The sequence below is a fragment of the Carcharhinus amblyrhynchos genome, chromosome 11 (assembly GCF_965287045.1).
Source record: "Carcharhinus amblyrhynchos chromosome 11, sCarAmb.v2.hapA, whole genome shotgun sequence".
NCBI lineage: Eukaryota > Metazoa > Chordata > Chondrichthyes > Carcharhiniformes > Carcharhinidae > Carcharhinus > Carcharhinus amblyrhynchos.
This window is the reverse complement of record NC_137334.1, coordinates 31,822,102-31,841,457: the sequence shown is the minus strand read 5'-3', so window position 1 is coordinate 31,841,457 and position 19,356 is coordinate 31,822,102. Positions and strand designations below refer to the sequence as shown.

Sequence of the window (19,356 nt, the reverse complement as noted above, 5' to 3'; positions counted from 1 at the left end):
TTTTATCCCTCCAAATTTCCCATTAACAGTGAGTGACAAACAACCTATTCAAATCTGAAGATGAAGTAATGGAATTTAACCCCAAAATTTTCTGTCTTCACTGGAAATTTCTAAATCAGACTTCCCTACTGAACGTGAGTGGGTGGAGCCTAATTGGCAAGCACTTTCAAGCAAAACACAGTCTCCTACACAAATGTATCTTGCTCTGGAGTTATAACAAGAAACACTGAATTTGGTAAAATGCACCAAACCAATTATGATATAATTTACTGCAATTTATTTTTACTTATTTTAACTTTGAGATGAAGTTGAGAAACCATAAAAAAAAATCCAAAGCTCAAGTTAAAAGTAAATTGTCAATAGATAACTGGATGAGTAGGTGGACAGAGGCAGGCTGAAATTTCCCCAACTTCAAAAGCTTCACTAATGTTGACAAGAATTCACATGCAGATAAAAAGTGGTTAAAGATTTTAGAGATTTCACTTTTCAGTGATTTATTAGTACTGGAAGATGATACTTTCTCTGCAAAATGAAAGTTCATCCTCCTAGAGCAGACAGCTCTGCAGGGCACTGCTACTGACCAACCAGCTAAACTATGTTCCTTTACTGGAAATGAGAGGAGTAGATCATTAAGATAGGATTCTTCCACGACGCTCGAAATGAGATGCAGACTTCAGTTATGTGGAGAGATTGAGAAACTGGGGTTGTTATTCTTTGAGCTGAGAAGGTTACATAGAGATTTAACAGAGATGCTCAAAATTGAGAGACATTTTTATGGATCAAATAAGGTGATACTCTTTATATTATGTTACTCTTTTAAAACTTTTCACAAGACGGATTACTGTTTTTCATTAATCTTGCTGACCTCATTCACCTTTGTTTAGGTGGTAGTATGGAGTCTGTATGTTCTTCCTGTGTCTGCGTGCGTTTCCCCCAGGTGCTCTGGTTTCCTCCCACAGTCCAAAAGCTAGGCTGGTTAAATGCATTGGCCATGCTAAATTCTCCCTCGATGTGGTGACTAAGGGATTTTCACAGTAACTTCATTGCAATGTTAATGTAAGCCTACTTGTGACACTAATAAATAAACTTTAAAAACTTTCATTTACTTTACTTTCCTTGTGATTACTTTGAAATAGGATGTGGACAGGTACAATAAGCATTTATTCTGCATTAGCTGCATATAATTGATTATATTCAGCTGAAATACATTAACGAATCATTTGGTCTCCTATATATCACAGCAGACTGAAACTGTGGTTGTTGGGTTAAGAAGTACATGTTTGTAATGTACTCTAACAGGGGTGGGTGTGTTTAAGCTGTGCTGTTAACTACTAAAACATAGAAACAAATTTTCCAATTCACAGCAAACTGGGTTGGCTTCTCTTGAGTCAACAATCTTCTTCAACACATAAAAGGTTACTGTAACTGTACTGGCAATAACTGAAAAAAAACACCCTATCCGGTGCTACTAACTCACAATCAAATACTATTAACTGTTTTAGTGGGCATCCATCATACTTGCAACCTGCAGAAATGTAGCCTTGTGTTTCAGGCATTCAAATTTGTAGCAACCTTTTATTCGATGCAGAATGTCAAGTTTCTGACTGCTTCTAAGGAAGCAAGAGCATTGGAAGAATTTTGATTTCACTGTAGCCTGCCATGTTCTACTTTGCCATGCATAAAGGTCTGGACTTGGACACTATGGGTGACAGAGCTGCTTTGTAGGCAGAAGTACATGAAGGAGAGCATCATGATCAAATTTGCTCAAAGGACTGACCTCTTCAGTAACTGCAAAAACGGACATCAGGGCACAGATAAGCACTGATGTCTTCCTTTCTATTTAATAGACTATGTCAGCGTATCAAATCTTTTTCATCCCTCTTCAAATGGAGAACTAATCTTTCCACCCAGTACCCAAGAAAGCACATACCAACACACCAGCCCTCTTTGTCCCTGCATAACAATGCCAATAACCATCGGTTGATTGAAGATGTCAGCATCAAATAAGTGCAGCCTTTCCCTATAGAACCTCCATGAACAACAAGTTACAATATAAATTACCACTCTATCTTAAAACAAAAGGCCAAAGTGGAGTAAACCAAACTATGCCTTTCCTTTCACTGTGCCAACTGTGGGTGGCTAAAGATGCCTTTTTTTCAGCAAATTCTAGCCTTTTTCCTAAAGGTCAGTTTTAGCAGAAGTGGCCAGAGGACTGGGGTGAGCTCCCTCTTGTGACAGTTCATTCCTGGGAGAAATATATATGATTGGCTGCATCTCTGGAGCTTGCTCATGATTAGCTTTACATCACCTTTAACATGCTACTGGTATGGTGCTCAAAGGGGGAATGGTAGAAGCTTGGCATACGATAAAAAAATAGAATCCGACAGGTCGATTCCAACTGTTGCCATTACGCTGGGCCCTGGATCTTTATCAACTAATCAGTGAATGGATAATCTTATAGAAGTTAGCCCTGAAAGATGGAAGCATGATTTACAAATACTAGGGTCATAGAGTGATAGAGATATTCCAGCACAGAAAGAGGCCCCTCAGCCAATCATGTCTGTGCTGACCATCAAACATCCATCTATTGTATTCCCACTGTCTAGTACTTGGTCCGTAGCATTGTTTGCTATGGCATTTCTAGTGCTCATCTAAATACTTTTCATGAGGATTCCTGCCTCTATCAACTTTTCAGACAATGAGTCCCAGATTCCCACCACCCTCTGGGTAAAAGAGATTGTCTTTGAGTCCCTCCCAATGTCCAGCTCCTTACATTGAATCTATGCTCCTGGTTACTGATCCCTCTACTAAGGGGAAAAGTTTCTCTCCTATCTATGTCCCTCATAATTTTGTACACTTCAGCCAGGTCCCCCGACAGCCTTCTCTACTCTAAGGAATATATCCCCAGCCTAGCCAGCCTCACTTTCTAGCTGAAACACTCCAGTCTAGACAACATCCTGGTGAATCTCCTCTGCACTCTTTCTAGTATAATCACATCATTCCTACAGTATCGCAACTAGAATTGCACATAGTACTATAGCTGTGGCCTACCAAACATTTTATACAACCCCATCATAACCTCCCTGCTCTTATTTTCAATGCCTCAGTTAATAAAGGCAAGTGTTCCATATGTTTTCTTAACCGTTTAATCTGTCCTGCTGCCTTTAGGGATCTTTGGACATGCACTCAAATATCTTCTGGTCCTCTGTACTTCCTAATGTCCTACCGTTCATTGTGTATTCCCTTGTCTTGTTTGTCCTCCCAAAATGTATCACCTCATACTTTTCAGGGTTAAATTCCATTTGCCACTGTTCTGCCCATTCTGCACATTTGACCAGCCTGTCAAAACCATCCAGTACTCTAAGGCTTTCCTCGTCATTACTTCCACATCACAAATTTTCATGCATCTGTGAACATACTGATCATACCCTCCACATTTCGTCCAGATCATTAATGCACACTACAAACAGCAAGGGATCCAACACTGGTACTTGCAGTACATCACTAGACACAAACAATCTTCCGTGAACACCTCTGTCTCCTGCCACAGCCGATTTTGGATACAATTTGCCCTGGATCCCACGGACTCTTACTATCTTGATTATTCTCCCATGTGGGTCCTTACCAAAAGCTGTACTGAAGTCCATGTAGACTAATCAACTGCATTGTCCTCATCTACACGCCTAGACATCGCCTCAAAAACCTCAATCAAATTTATTAGACATGATCTCCCCCTGACAAAGCTATGCTGACTATCCTTGATGAATCATCATCTCTCCAAGTGGAGATTAGTTCTGTTCCTCTGAATTTTTCCAATAATTTCCCTGTTGCTGATGTTAGACACATGGGCCTGTAAATACCTATTTTTTCCCCCTTCTTGAATTATGGTACCACATTAGCTGTCCTTAATCCTCTAGCAACCCTCGCACACAACAGGCCTCAGAAAAGTTAGCAACATGGATACAAAATTGGCTGAATAATAGGACGCAAAGTGGAACAGTCAATGGATATTTATTGGGCTGGAGGAAGGTTGTAGTGGTGTTCCCCAGGGATCTGTATTGATAAACTTGCTTTCTCTGATATACGTTGATGATCTAGAACAATGCAGGGGACATTTTCAAAGTTTACAGAACGGGAAATTATTGTAAACTGTGAGCAGACAGTAATGAACTTCAAAAGGACATAGGCAATTTGTGGAGTGGCAGATAGGCAGCAGATGAAATTCACTGCAGTGAAGCATGAGATGATGCATTTTGGCAGGAAGAACATGAAGAGATGATATAAAAATGGTAAAATTCTAAAAGAGGTGTAGGAGCAGAGGGACCTGGATATAGACCATTGAAGGTGGCAGGAGAGCTGGAGAGAGCATTTAGTAAGCCCACCTGGTTTTTATTGATTGAACAATAGAGTACAAGATCAAGGAAGTTATGCTGAACTTATACAAGACACTAGCTTGACCTCAGCTGGACTATTGTGTACAGTTCTGGGTGGCACATTATAGGAAGGATATGAACGAATTGGAGAGACTGCAGAAGAGGTTCACAAGAATGATTCCAGGGATGAGAAACTTGAATTATGAAAATAGATGGGAGAGGTTGGGTCTGTTCTTTTTGGTATGACAATACTGTGTCTTTAAGAAATATATTTGTGTTATGTTTGTTGTGCATGTTTTTTTAAGAGTCAATTCTATTTACTGGTGCTGCTTTGTCTGTAACAGGCAGTCCCTGTTGGTAATGCAGAAAATTTATTGCTCCTAATTGCAGGAATGTTTGTTTTAATCTGGACTAATACCGTTCTGTTAGTTTAGTGTTTTTCCTGGGGCTTTTCGGGGTAGGGCTTTACTAGGCTGATTGACAGGAAAAATCGTGTGACTGGGTAGGATTAGGCTTACACAGAGAAATCAATTCAATTGCTGCTAGGGATCTTCAGCGAGAAGAAGCTCTGTGTGTCTCTGTCTCTCTTGATATAGAGACTGGGATTTGCCTGAAAATGGGTCTCCTCTGAGGTTCTGCTGTTTGGGGAAGTCTCCTTCTCTGGACGCTGATGTACGGAATTCAGAAGACAGATATGTTTCTGTATCTGTCCAGAAGGATTAAAAGGATGGAAACATAGCACACACATGAACATATCTGCTTTTGAGTTAACTGATTCTGACGAACAATGTATATCTGCAGGGATATTGCTTAATTGGAACTATAGAGATGGTTAACTGTTAAGAATTATATCTTGTCATGTTTAAATATTTCAACGGGTAAAAACTATACTAGTTCTTTTTGTTATATTTCAACTGGTTGTTAAAGTTTGTTTTAATAACAGCTTCCTATTGGGTCAATTGAATTATACCTGGAACAAATGCATTGCCTGGAAATGTGGTGGAGGCAGAATCAATCGAAGCATTCAAGAGGGCATTAGATGATTACTTAAATAGGAACAAAGTGCAGAGGAACAGGGATAAGGAAGAGAAATGGCACAAAGACATGATGCTTGCCAAAAGGCCTCCTTCTGTGCTGTAACAATTCTGTGATTTGTAATCACTGTACTTGGATAGTCCTAAGATCATTCCCCTTTTCTTTTACTTTTAGAAAGTGACGAATGCTACAATTCAAAAAAAGCAGTGTGGCTAGTGTGTTACCTTGCCTATCCAGGCCATGTCACTGAAAATGCAGTCTTGGAGTTGACGATTAGAATACCACCTCCCTCCACATGGCAGACTGACCTTTTTGACAGGTTTCCTGTTATAAACACTCAGCATTCTGTGGCTAATTTTCAACTTCCTTTCCTAGAACCTGAACAGATTATATGGTGAATAAAGGACCTTCCAGTGCATAATAGGCATATATGCATCACCCCTCCACCATATTTGATGGTTACAAACTTTTTGCATTTGAAAGGCTGAAATGTTTAAAGAAAAATTAAGTAATTACAGTTGATAATTGTAGATTGGGCAATTGAAATTCACTAGCTTTAATGAAAAGGCAATTGTGATGAAAAGGTCTACAAACTACATTAACAAGTAAACAATAATCCCAATTGTGACTGTTTGGAAAGAAAAAGGAGCACTTAAAAGTAGCTTTGTATCTTTTAACACATCTATCAAATTTAGAGCGCTTAAAAATACAGCACATTCAATGCTAACCATTATTTCCTGTACCTTGCTCAGGAAACAACAGATAACAAACTACTTGAATATAATAATGTCACATGTTGAGCAATAGACTTTCCTTTGTCCCCCATTCTTACTTTACATAATTAATCTCAACAGGATGTTATCAACTATTCAGCATACAAACATTTTCCATTCCCAAAAGAGTTTATTTTTGATCTGATAAACAGTCCTAAAGACACCACATCTTTAAGTATGCATTTTAGCAAAAATAATATAAGAAACATTATTTTCAAAATAATAATTTGTTTGCTACATATATATTTTTGATCACAATTGCTAGAAAGTCAAACCACCTTGGTACAAACACTGGGGCCTAATTTCAACTTAAATATCTGTAAAACAGACACAATTAAGGACAAATTTAAGAATTCCATTTGTGTTTTTTAAGTCACCACTAAATTCATCAAGGCTTTTTACATATGCACCCACTCACTTAACTTCATTTCAATTTTGAAATAATTATCTTCCACCCATTTTCAGAACTAGTCGAAGATTGCACTGCTTAAATTTGGAAGTAGTTATGTTTAGGCTTTGCAGTGGTCACTTGAGGCTGCAGTAAACAATCTTTCTTCCTCCACAGTAATCAAATAGATTACTGTCATCCTGCACCCACAGTCCCACTTCTGTTTGTCTCTCCTTCCCAGCCAAATCTGAAGGGCTCAATAGTCATGCTACACTGGGGCATCCAGAGCTCAGGGGCAAAGGAAAGTCTATTGCTCAACACATTCAAGTACTTTGTTGTCTGTTGTTTCCTGAGCAAGGTGCAGGAAATAATGGTTAGCATTGAATGTGCTGTTATTTTTAAGTGCTCTAAATTCGATTGACATGTATTAAAGGATACAAAGCTACTTTTAAGTGCTCCTATTTTTTCCAAAGGTTCCACAGGAAAAACATATAATGGCTTTCGTACCTCTCTCTTCCAGCGAGTGAGTTCAAATGTACTCCCATGGAGCACAATTGGATCATTCTGTGCCCATTACAAGGCACCATTAGATAGAGACCCCATAGGTACAACAATTAACTCCGATTCCTATAATAACAGTGCTAAATGATTAATTTCTCTGACCTGTTTCTAGGTGACACTTCATTTTATTTATTTCTTTAGAACGGCTTTTCTGCAAATTTTCTTCCTTTCCAGGAGGCACTGTTCCCTCACTCACTCACTCTGTTGGACACTTTCCATTTGAGGGTGTGGTAAACTTCAGCAAGGTTTTGAAAATCAAAATAATCACAACTGAGACAATTGTCATCATATTACTGCATGTGCACACATGAATCAGGACAGCAAAGTCAGGCAATTATTCACAAATAAAATTTGGGATATGTTATGAAGCGGAGGTTGATCCTCCCCTCGAAATGGTTAGTTGTTATTTTTTCTAAGAGGAATACTTCACCTCATAACCTATTAAAAGTGTGCAAGTGGTAATATCCGTGCTTCAGCAACTTTTAGTGGTCAAATCAAAATAACTATATGATATTCTCTCTTTAAACTCAACAAGTACCAATTTATTTATCTAACTAACAGTGAACAAGTTAACTAAACTATTAACAAACCAAATAAAACACAATTTTAATGGAATGCTGTTTGGATAAATACAATTCCCACTTATTAACAAAACAATAGAATTTTAGTCACTCTCTAAATTACAACCAGGTTTGTTGTCTTCCAGAATATTCTGTCTTCTTTGCTATCTGATTGAAGCTTTCTTTTAAGACATAAGTGAGGCAATGAGAGCCAGCAATTCTTTCTGTCTCTCTCTCTCAGTGAACTGAACTAAGCTGTTACAAGTGGCAGTAGCTTTTCTGCTTATTGTCCCACGACCTTTTCTTTTATACCCGTGATAACATATCCACATCCTCTACAATATTATTGGTTCTCAGGTTACCAAAACATCAGTTTCAAATCTCTCAGGTTGCTGGCATCCAAGTGCTTAATTTAAACTGATAGGCTGAATTCAAAGACACCCAGAAGCCTGAAGTCTGTTACCAAGGCAACCCTACTGTTTGGCCTTTGATACAAATGTTTCAGTCTGGATATGTGCCTGCATTTTTTAAACTTTCTAAGCACAGAAAAGAACACTTTTTTTTAAGGGACCATGCGATACTTTCACCTCTTAGCATTTTACAATTTTTTTGTAATATACAAATGCCAAATTCTAACATTCTACTGAACTTTGCAACATCATGAAAAGATGGCTTCTTTCTTCTCTTTTAAACTCATGATAAAGTATCTGCAATTACATTTTCATGACCTGCAACATATACAATCTGTAAATGAAATGCTTGTAACCTAAGACTCCAATGAAATAATCTGGTGTTCTTGTCCTTAAATCTTTCCAGAACTATCAAAGGATTGTGATTGGTCTATGCAGTCATTTCTGATGAACTGTTTGTAACATAAATATTACAATGTTGTAAGGCCATTACAAAACTCAATAACTCCTCTTCAATCATGGAATCTTTTGTCTGGTGAAAAATAACCCATTGGTCTTTCACTTCCACTATCATTCTCCTGTAACAACACAGCTCCAACACCTACATTGCTGATGTTGATGGCGACTTTAAAGGTTTCAAAAAGTTTGGCATGGCTAAAAAGGGTGGTTAGCACTGCTTTTAAATTCTCAAATGTCTCCTGGCATTGTTTTTTTTAAACAAATCAGTCAATTGTGCCACTATGCTACTAAAGTTTGGTACAAAATTCCTGTAGAATCCAATCAATCCTGAAAATCGTAGTACTTCCTTCTCCAAAGATAGTCTTGGAAATTCCTCAATGGCCTTTGTCTTCACGTTTCTTGGTGTCGTCCATTCGTATCCGACGTTGTGTCCTAAGAATGTCACTTCCACCTTTGCAAATTCTGTTTTTGCTAAGTTTGTGACCAACTTTGCCTTCCGTAGTCTCTTGAACAGCTCTGCCAAATGCTCCATGCGATCTTTCCACGAATGATTAAAGATCACTAAGTCATCTATGTTAGCAGCACAATTAGTCAATCCTGCAACAACTGCGTTCATAAGCCTTTGAAAAGTGGCTGGTGTGTTTTTCATCCCAAAGGGCATTACTTTAAATTGATGTGGTCCATTTGGGGCTCTCTCTGACAAAGGTACTTGCCAGTAACTGTGAAGTAAATCCAACTTTATGATGCAAGTAGCTTGTCCTGCTTTTTCCACACAATTGTCCAGCCTTTGATAAAAGCAAACTATTGATGATGCTGGAATCTGAAACCAAAAGAAAAAATGCTGGAAAATCTCAGCACGTTTGGCAGCATCTGTAAGGCGAAGAAAGAGCTGACGCTTCAAGTCCAGATGACCCTTTGTCAAAGCTAAAAGGTATAGAAAGTGGGAGATATGAGGGATAAATGGCATAGAAAGTGAGAGAATGAAAGATGAGTCATAGCCATAAAAACAAGGGGAAAGGTTAAGAAGGTGCTGAGCACCTTCAGTCTGTGCGCTATCAGGATCCGGACCTTCCATTGCTGCCATTTTAACAAACGATCCTATTCCCATGCCCATATGTCTGTCCTTCACTTGCTGCAATGTTCCAGTGAAGTTCAACCCAAACTGGAGGAAAAGCATCTCATCTTCAGGCTAGGCACATTACAACTTTTGGCCTCAACATCGAATTCAACAAATTCAGATGATTAGTCTCCCCCACCTCAACCTTTCTGCTTTCATTTTATTTAATTTTTAACTGTTTTCCACCTTTTATTTCATTCTTGTCTTTCTTTACTTTTCTTCCACCCCCACTTCTCCCCTTATTTTATCCCCCCTTTTCTGACCTCTTCTCCTCCCTTTTCACAATTTTACCTCTCTCCCATCCATCTCCCCCCTCCCCATACATCTTCATCTGTCATAGCTTACTTTCTGATTTCAGCTTCTTTGCCAAATGCCCATTCACACCTTTTATTCTCCCTATGGACGACCATTAGCACCTCTTAGCCTTTCCTCTTGTTTTTGTGACTATTACTCATCTTTCATCCCCTCAGCCTACAGTACAAATACCTCCCACTTTCTATACCTTTAGCTTTGACAAAGGGTCATCAAAGATGTGCTGTTCGGCTGATTGGCAGGAATAAATTGTCCCTAAATCAGTTTCCCTCAATCTGGATGGCCATAAAACATTAGACAGGGGTCGTGGGTAAAGAGGTGGACTGGTGGTGTTGAGATGGTGGCGCGGGCTCGTTGGGCCGAAGGGCCTGTTTCCCGGGCTGATTTTTGTTCTTTGGACTCGAAACATCAGCTCTTTTCTCTCCTTACAGATGATGCCAGAGCTGCTGATTTTCCAACATTTTCTCTTCTGCCTCCAGCCTTGGAATTGGGATTGAGTCAGATTTAGCCGCAGTATTAACCTTCTGATAATCTACACAGAATTGTTGAGTACCATCAGGTTTGGGGACCAACACGATCAGCGAACTCCACTCAGTTTGACTCAGCTCAATGATGTCTCCTTGTAGCATCACTTCCACTTCCTTCTGAACACGCGCTGCTTTGAGGGAATTAAGCCGATAGGGATGTTGTTTCATTGGAACTGCATTCCCTACATCAACCTCATGCACTATATCATTAGTCCTCCCCATTTTATTTCTACATAGGTCCTCATAGCACTGTAACAAGTCTTTCAATTCAGTTCTCTGTTCCTGAGTCAGATAGCTTACTATCCTAATCCATTCCTTGAGAACCTCTTCATTATTCAATTTATTCTGAGGCACATCAAAATCCAAATCGTATGAATGGCAGTAACTAAAACCTGTTTCTGCGGTTCCCTTCGCCTGTCACAGTACTGTTTTAGCATGTTCACATGACATACCTTATATGTTTTTTTCTATTTGGCATCTTTACCAGATAATTCACTTGACTTAACAACATCTCAATCTGATCGGCATCACTAAACCTTGCTTTGAAGGGATCTCCTACCATTGGTAAAATCACCAACACTTTATTCCCACCGGCAAATGTATGAATTTTAGATTTCTTATAGAAATCAGAGAATCCTAGAGTGCAGAAGGAGGCCATTCGACCCATCAACTCTGCACTGACCACAATTCCACCCAGGCCCTATCCCTATATCCCATGCATTAACCCTAGCTAGTCCCCCTGACATTAAAGGGCAATTTAGTAGGGCCAATGCATCTAACCCGCACATTTTTGGACTGTGGAAGGAAACCAGAACATTTTGAGGAAACCCACACAGATACGGGGAGAACATAGCAAACTCCACACGGACAGTGACCCAAGCCGGAAATCGAACCCGAGTCCCTGGTATTGTGAGGCAGCAGTGCTAACCCGCTGTGCGACCGTGCCGTCCTAGTGCTTCTTGCTTCATTAGGTGCTATGCCACCTTCAAATAGTATCTAGCTAATTCACTCCTCTGTTTAATATTTCTTTCACCTCAGATATATAATCCAACTGTGAGATCTCTAACTTCAGACCTACCAATTTACCAACTGCACTCAACCCTCGAACATCTAGATAACAAGGACACCTATGTCAAACTCCTATTATTGACAACAGCTTAGCCTTCAACACTATAATTCCTATGAAATGCATCTCCAAACTCCGTGGCCTGGGCGTCAGTGTCTCCCTCTGCGACTGGATCCTGAATTTGCTAACTCACAAGCCACTATCAGCAAGGGTAGGCAACAACACCTCCTTCTCGATCATCCGCAACACTGGTGCCCCACAAGGCTGTGTTCTCAGCCCCTACTACTCTCCTTATACACTGATGACTTTGTGACCAAATTCCCCTCCAATTCGATTTTCAAGTTTGCTGACAACACGAGCATAGTAGGTTGGATCTCAAATAATGATGAGACAGAATACAAGAATGAGATAGAGGAGATAGAGAATCTGGTGAACTGGCGGGCAACAATAATCTCTCCCTCAATGTCAACAAAATAAAGGAGATTGTCATCAATTTCAGGAAGTGTAGAGGAGAACATGCCCCTGTCTACGTTAATGGGGATGAAGTGGAAAGGGTCAAGAACTTCAAGTATTTAGGTGTCCAGATTACCAATCTGTCTTGGTCCCCCCATGCCCACACTATAGTTAAGAAAGCCCACCAACACCTCTACTTTCTTAGAAGATGAAGGAAATTTGGCATGTCAGCTACGACTCTCACCAACTTTTACAGATGCACTAGAGAAAGCCTTCTTTCTGGTTGTGTCACAGCTTGGTATGGTTCCTGCTCTGCCCAAGACTGCAAGGAACTACAAAAGATCATGAATGTAGCTCAATCTATCATGCAGACCAACCTCCCATCCATTGACTTGGCAAAGCAGCCAGCATAATTAAAGACCCCATGCATCCCAGACATTCTCTCTTCCATCTTCTTCCTTCAGGAAAAAGATATCAGTCTGAGGTCACATTCCAACTGACGCAAGAATAGCTTTTTCCCTGCTGCTGTCAGACTTTTGAATGGATTTACCTTGCATTAAGTTGATCTTTCTCTACGCCCTAGCTATAACTGTAACACTACATTCTGCACTCTCTCATTTCTTTCTCTATGAATGGTATGTTTTGTCTGTATAGCGCACAAGAAACAATACTTTTCACTGTATGTTAACACATGTGACAATAATAAATCAAATTAAATTTTCCTTAATTTTAAAGGTCCTCTTACTTTGTATCCAAATTTCACTTCAAGTGGAACAAACTAAGTTGATTCATTTGGAGCATTTCTGATAGCAAATAATATAAAAGGAATACCTTTATCCCAATTATTTGCATAACCCTGATATAAGTTCTCAACATGGTCTTTAGGGTCTGATGCCACCTTTCCAATGAATCCTGGGATTCAGGATGGTATGCACACGATGTGAAGTGTTTGATGCCTAAACTATCCATGACCCCCCTTAAATAATTTGGCAGTAAAATTAAACCCTTAGTCTGACTGAATCTCCCTGGGTAATCTGTAACAGGTAAAGCAAGCAAGCAATTCCTCCACAACCCTTTTTGTCTTGACATTCTGTAAAGGAATTGCCTCTGGAAACCTGGTAGACACATCCATTATGGTTAGCAAATACTGGTTCCACTTTTGGTTTTAGGGAAGAGACGTACACAATTAATTGTAACCCATGTAAAAGATTCTTCAAATGTGGGAATTGGCATCAAAGGTGCTGGTTTTATCATTGCCTGTGGCTTTTCTGCCCTCTGACACAGCAAAATTCAATCACATCTTTATGCAATCCAGGCCAATGAACATGCATCTGTATCTTAACCTGAGTCTTCCTCACTCCTAGATGACCTCCTACGGGTAATTTGTGCGCTACCTGCAATACTTCCTGTCTGTATTCTAACAGCAACACAATCTGGTGAACATCCACCCATTTCTCATCTGCATGAACTTGCCAAGGTCTCCATTTCCACCTTAAGATTTTACCATTAAGGTAATAGCATTCTGAAATACACTCTGATTCCTTTTCCGTGTACGCATTATGATATAATGCATCTATCAACTCATCTTTCTGTTGTAATTCCATTAATTTTTCAGAATTAAACACCTTTGCCTAACCTGCTATTTGCTTAGGTTTTTCCTTTTCTGTCTCATCAAACAGTGTCAGCTAATTGGATCTCAACTCCTTCATCTTTGTCTTTTGTTCTCCCTCTTTGTTTTAACTTAGTGGGAGTGATGGAAAACATGGCTATTCCAGGAATACAGTCTATCCTTGGAAATGATATAGCTGATCGCAGGTGGGAGTGATGCCTATTATAGTGGAAAAGCCAAATGAAAACCAGGGAACTGGCATGGGATCTTGTCACTATACAGTTCCGAAAAATTTCAGGGTATTTTTATTTTAACTCTTTAGTTCCCTGGTTTAAAAAAGTTTTTTATCTCCAGCCTTTTAAGTTCACATTCTAACTCCAACGCTTCATGTGCAATTTTATTTTTTCTAGTTCACTGCACTTGACTGTTTCTCTGATAAACCTAAATGCTTGGCTATCTCCATTACAATTTCAGCTTTCCTTTTATTCCTGGTTAAACCTAATTTTAGCCTGTTTGCCAATTCTACAAGTTTTTCTGTCTTTCTAAACTTTCTTGGCAAATTCAAGAAGCATCTTTAACCCCACAACCTCTTTAGCAACGTTAAGAGCCATTTTCCCCATTTTTGATTCAATCAGCTTGATGTCGATTAGCAGATCTTTCACTTTTCACTTAAGAGTTATTTAAAGACCTAGGACTGTTCAAATCTAGGGCCTCAGCCCCCAGTCTGTTAAAGTGGAGGCTGCTCCCCCCCTCTGAGAAAATAATACCTAACCATTCATAGAGAAATACCTCGCCTTATAATCTATTAAAAGTATATGACATATGGTAACATCCACGCAGAAGTGGTATTTGTGCTTCAGCAACTTATAGTGGTTAAATCAAAATAACTACCTGAGACTCTCTTTAAAATCAGTAAGTAATAATTTATTTATCTAACTAACAGTGCACAAATTAACTGAACTATTAACAAGCTGAATAAAACACCATTCTAATGGAATGCTGTTTAAATAAATACAATCCCACTTTCTCTTTCTCTGCCTGAAGCTTATTACCAAGGGAACCCTGCTGTTTGGTCTTTGATACAAATGTTTCAGTCTATGTACTACATATGCACCTGCATTTTTTTTAACTTTCAAAGGACAAAAAACAGCAGCTTTTTTTTAAAGGCACCACGCAATACTTTTGCCTCTTAGCATTTTACAATTTTAAAAATAATTTAAAAAATAAATTCTAATATTCTACTCAGCTTCACAACAGATACTAAAGTGGGTATAGCACGCCTACCACAACTGATTACGTTGTAATGAAAGACTTTAATGTTTTACTTCATTAACTGCTAGTTATTGTTGTAGTATATGGATCAACTACACAACGGTGTGAACTTGTGAAACATTCAAACCTGGTAAAGCATTCAACTTATGTTTCAAAAAGTAAATTAAAAGATGTAGATAATTCAAATTACTTCAGGATGGAACGTTAGCAATCTTTTTCTTAACTCATTTTGTTCGCTTAATCAATACTTTCCTGCTTTAGATACTGTTATTTCACTGTAACTTCATTGCAGTGTTAATGTAAGCCTTACTTGTGACTAACAAGTAAACTTTAACTTTAGAAAATATGACTCCAGGTTTTTAGTTAAAACTACTCTCCCAAGCCATTAAGAAGGGTGTAACAGCAATTGTGGTTTACTCCCCCTCAAATTTCTCCCCTCCTGTCGCAGTGAAGTGCTTCATAGTGTCTCAGCACCTTCAGATCACTCGACTTTGATGGAAAACTAGACCACATAGGAGTCTGCAAAACATGAACATGGGCCCAGCAACTCTCTGGTGCAGAACGTACATACATCAAGATGTTGAATTACCAAAGCAGCTATCCAGTATTCAAGTGACAATGTTATGAAAGAGCACAAATTAAACCTCATTACACAATGACAATATTCAGTCAGTTCAGAAAAGTTACTGGTCTGCTTGTTTACTCAGTTGAAACATTTACAAACAGGTAATGCCACATTTGGAGTTGTGCCAGAGCTAGTATGGTTTTAAAAGTGAAAAAAGCTTATGCCAGACATTTGGTTTTAAATCCAGTGCACTATTAAACTGTTGTGGTCTATCTTGCCACTGGACAACACTGGGGCAAGAATTTCTCTAGTCATTTTGGTGACATCATAAATTATCTGTGAAATTTTCTTCTGTTCAAAGATTCTGGTGCAATTGCAAGTGTGATATTTTAAGAGTACATTTACGATGTTCAAAACATAATGAGGCAGTTTTACAGACACACTTACAATCTTGTTAACAAAGCAACTAATGGAACTCTAACTCCAATGCAAACTAGAAACACTTTCCATTGGCTCTCGCTCCATATTTTTACCCACAGCAGCAGCTATCAATTAAAAATCCACAAAGCCTAAATTCTGATTAAGTAATAAACATTGCTGTTGGCAGTGTTCAGTCTGGAAAGACAATGGCATGTGCCAAAAGTGTTAAGCGTTGTCTGGTGCGGCTCAGGAGCCCTATTCTGGCACTGGCAGTTTCTGCCGCATTCACTGCAGAGTAATACAGTGGGCTGAGGTGGTGCGTGGTTCGCCTGGCCTCTGTTTTCTCTGGGGTCTCTTCTTGGCTAACTGAGCTTTTCATTTCTGCTTGCCTCTTCCAAAGCCCTTTATAATTCTCAGCCTCCAGATGTCACGACTGTCAGGGATGATCTCCCAGTTGTCAGCATCAATATCCGCCATCTTCAAAACTTATTTGTATGTCTTCTTGAGCAGAGGTAGAGATGCCCAAAAGCTAGTGACCCAGTGGCTAATTCATCGTATAGAAGCTCTTTGGGTAAATAGCATCATGGGTAAGGTCAGTTATGATGGGGCAACATTGGAAGCATTTGAGATTTACAGTGAGGTTAAACAGGATTGTGTTTTGACACCAAAAGACTTTTGCATTTTCTTGTGTTTGCTGCTGTCATATACATCAGGTTATCGATAAAAGGTGCCTACTTGAATACCAGGACTGATCGAAAGCTGTTCAGCCCTACTCACTTGGGATCCGAGACAAAGTTTCAGCAAGTCCTCATCAGGGAGTTCCTTTGCAATGACGATGTTGCACCAACATTTGATATTGACGAATAGTGACAAATTTGGCCATCAGCACCAAGACGACAAATGTCATGGCCCAAGATGTTACCACAATTCCATCTAACAGCACTGGCAATGTGACACTGGAGATTGCTGAGAGTCTCTCATATCTAGGCTCCACAATCAACTGACATCATCTGTCACTTGATGCTGAAATCAAAACATTACATAAAAGCTGCAACTGTTACATCCAAGCTGATTAAGTGTACGTGGAACAACAGCAACTTGATTGACAATACCAAACAGCAAGTCTACCAAGCGTACCAACAAAAGAGGACATCACACTATGTGGCTTCAATGGACAGCCAATTCTCTAAGTGTAAATAGATTCTCTCCGCTCACATGGTCAAATGCTTTGGTAGGATCAATGAAGACAATATTTTATACATATATATAGTTTGTGCAGGAGTGCTGGCTGCCCTTGCTTGATGAGTTCAGTCAATATAGCATCAGCAGCTGGAGCTTTGCTCATGGTAAATGAGTCAGTGGCTCTGCTAAGCTCCTCTGCTGTAGGCTCAATATCCTGTTGCCATAATAGGCAGACCTTCTATGGTGTCCACAGCCTCCTGGGTGACAGTATTTTACCTAGGGCACAACTCAAGGTAGTGTTCCTTGCCAGGATGGCCAAACGGCTAAAGTATCGGACTTGAGATCAAATGGAAAGACACATGTCTGTGTAGGTTTGAGCCCCACTCTTTGTGCTGTCAGTGAATATTGACATTGCTGTTTTGAAACACCTAATGGTTTTTATTGCCTTCCTGCTTGGCTGAATGTATATCATGTTATCACTATCTCCCTATCCACTGCTTCCTGTTAATGTTGGATAGGCCAAAATTCTAAGCTTCTTCTTTTCCTTGAGCAATGTTTTGATCTGACAATCTCACTTGTATCCCAAAACCTTCTACTCATTTATCAGTGTGCTGATAATTTGCATCCATTCACCAGTGATGGTCTTTATTGCTGATTTGACTCACCGACATCAAAGTTTTGCTAAGGTTTCAAAATTAATGTCAGAAAAGACCAGCATTGCTTATGTTGCCCAAAATAAACTTTTCATGGCAAAATTCTGTGAATTATTCTTTATCAATTACCGGTGAGGAGAAAAAGGCGTAGGTTGTAGTATGGATAAAGTGGAACTGAGTGGAGCGAGGATTAAAATGCCTCATGTATGATTGGAATTAACTAGGAAACAACAGAAAGATGATCCATGGAACAGACTTTCAGGTTGAGGTCGAGGCAAAATTAGGTTACAATGGTCTGTGGAAGAAGGAGGGTAAGCACAAAATTAGGAAGCAAAAGGCCCCAATCTTGTATACAGAATAAAGAACAGTACAGCACAGGAAACAGGCCCTTCAGCCCTCCAAGCCTGCGCCACGCATTGGTCCAACTAGACCATTCGTTTGTATCCCTCCATTCCCAGGTTGCTCATGTGACTATCCAGGTAATTCTTAAACGATGCCAGCGTGTCTGCATCCACCACCCTACTTGGCAGCGTATTCCAGGCCCCCGCCACCCTCTGTGTAAAAAATGCCCTCTGATATAGGAGTTATACCTCGCCCCTCTTACCTTGAGCCTGTGACCCCTCGTGATTGTCACCTCCGACCTGGGAAAAAGCTTCCCACTATTCACCCTAACTATACCCTTCATAATTTTGTACACCTCTCTTAGGTCTCCCCTCATTCTACGTCTTTCCAGGGAGAACAACCCCAGTCTACCCAATCTCTCCTCATAGCTAAGACCCTCCATAGCAGGCAACATCCTGGTAAACCTTCTCTGCACTCTCTCTAAAGCCTCCATGTCCTTCTGGTAGTGCTGCGAACAGAATTGGACGCAGTACTCCAAATATGGCCTAACTAGCGTTCTATACAGCTGCAACATCAGACTCCAGTTTTTATACCCTATACCTCATCCTATAAAGGCAAGCATACCATATGCCTTCTTCACCACCTTCTCCACCTGTGCTGCCACTTTCAGGGATTTGTGGACTTGCACACCTAGGTCCCTCTGTGTTTCTATACTCTTGTTGGCCCTGCCATTTATTGTATAGCTCCCCCCCTACATTAGTTCTTCCAAAATGCATCACCTCGCATTTATCTGGATTAAATTCCACCTGCCATTTCTCCGCCCAATTTTCCAGCCTATCTATATCCTGCTCTATTGTTTGACAATGTTCATAGCTATCCGCAAGTCTAGCCATCTTCACGTCATCCACAAACTTGCTGATAACACCAGTTACACACCTTCTTCCAGATCATTTGTATATATCACAATTAGCAGAGGTCCCAGTACAGAGCCCTGCAGAACACCAGTGGTCACAGACCTCCAGCCAGAAAAAGACCCTTCAACTGCTACCCTCTGTCTCCTATGGCCAAGCCAGTTCTCTACACATCTAGCCATCTCTCCTTGTATCCCATGAGTCTTAACCTTCTTAACCAACCTGTCATGAGGGATTTTGTCAAACGCCTTACTGAAATCCATACAGACGACATCCACAGCCCTTCCTTCGTCAGCCGTTTTTGTCACCTCCTCAAAAAACTCTACCAAATTTGTAAGGCACAACCCCCCTCTTACAAAGCTACGCTG

At 39.9% G+C, this 19,356-nt stretch overlaps 1 protein-coding gene across 1 annotated transcript in view; it reads right to left on the bottom strand.

The window, feature by feature from the left end:
- LOC145350008 (signal transducer and activator of transcription 4-like) overlaps window positions 1-19,356 on the bottom strand; it is a 106,819-nt gene that overhangs the window by 63,939 nt on the left and 23,524 nt on the right. The gene's annotated exons all lie outside the window — the stretch shown is intronic.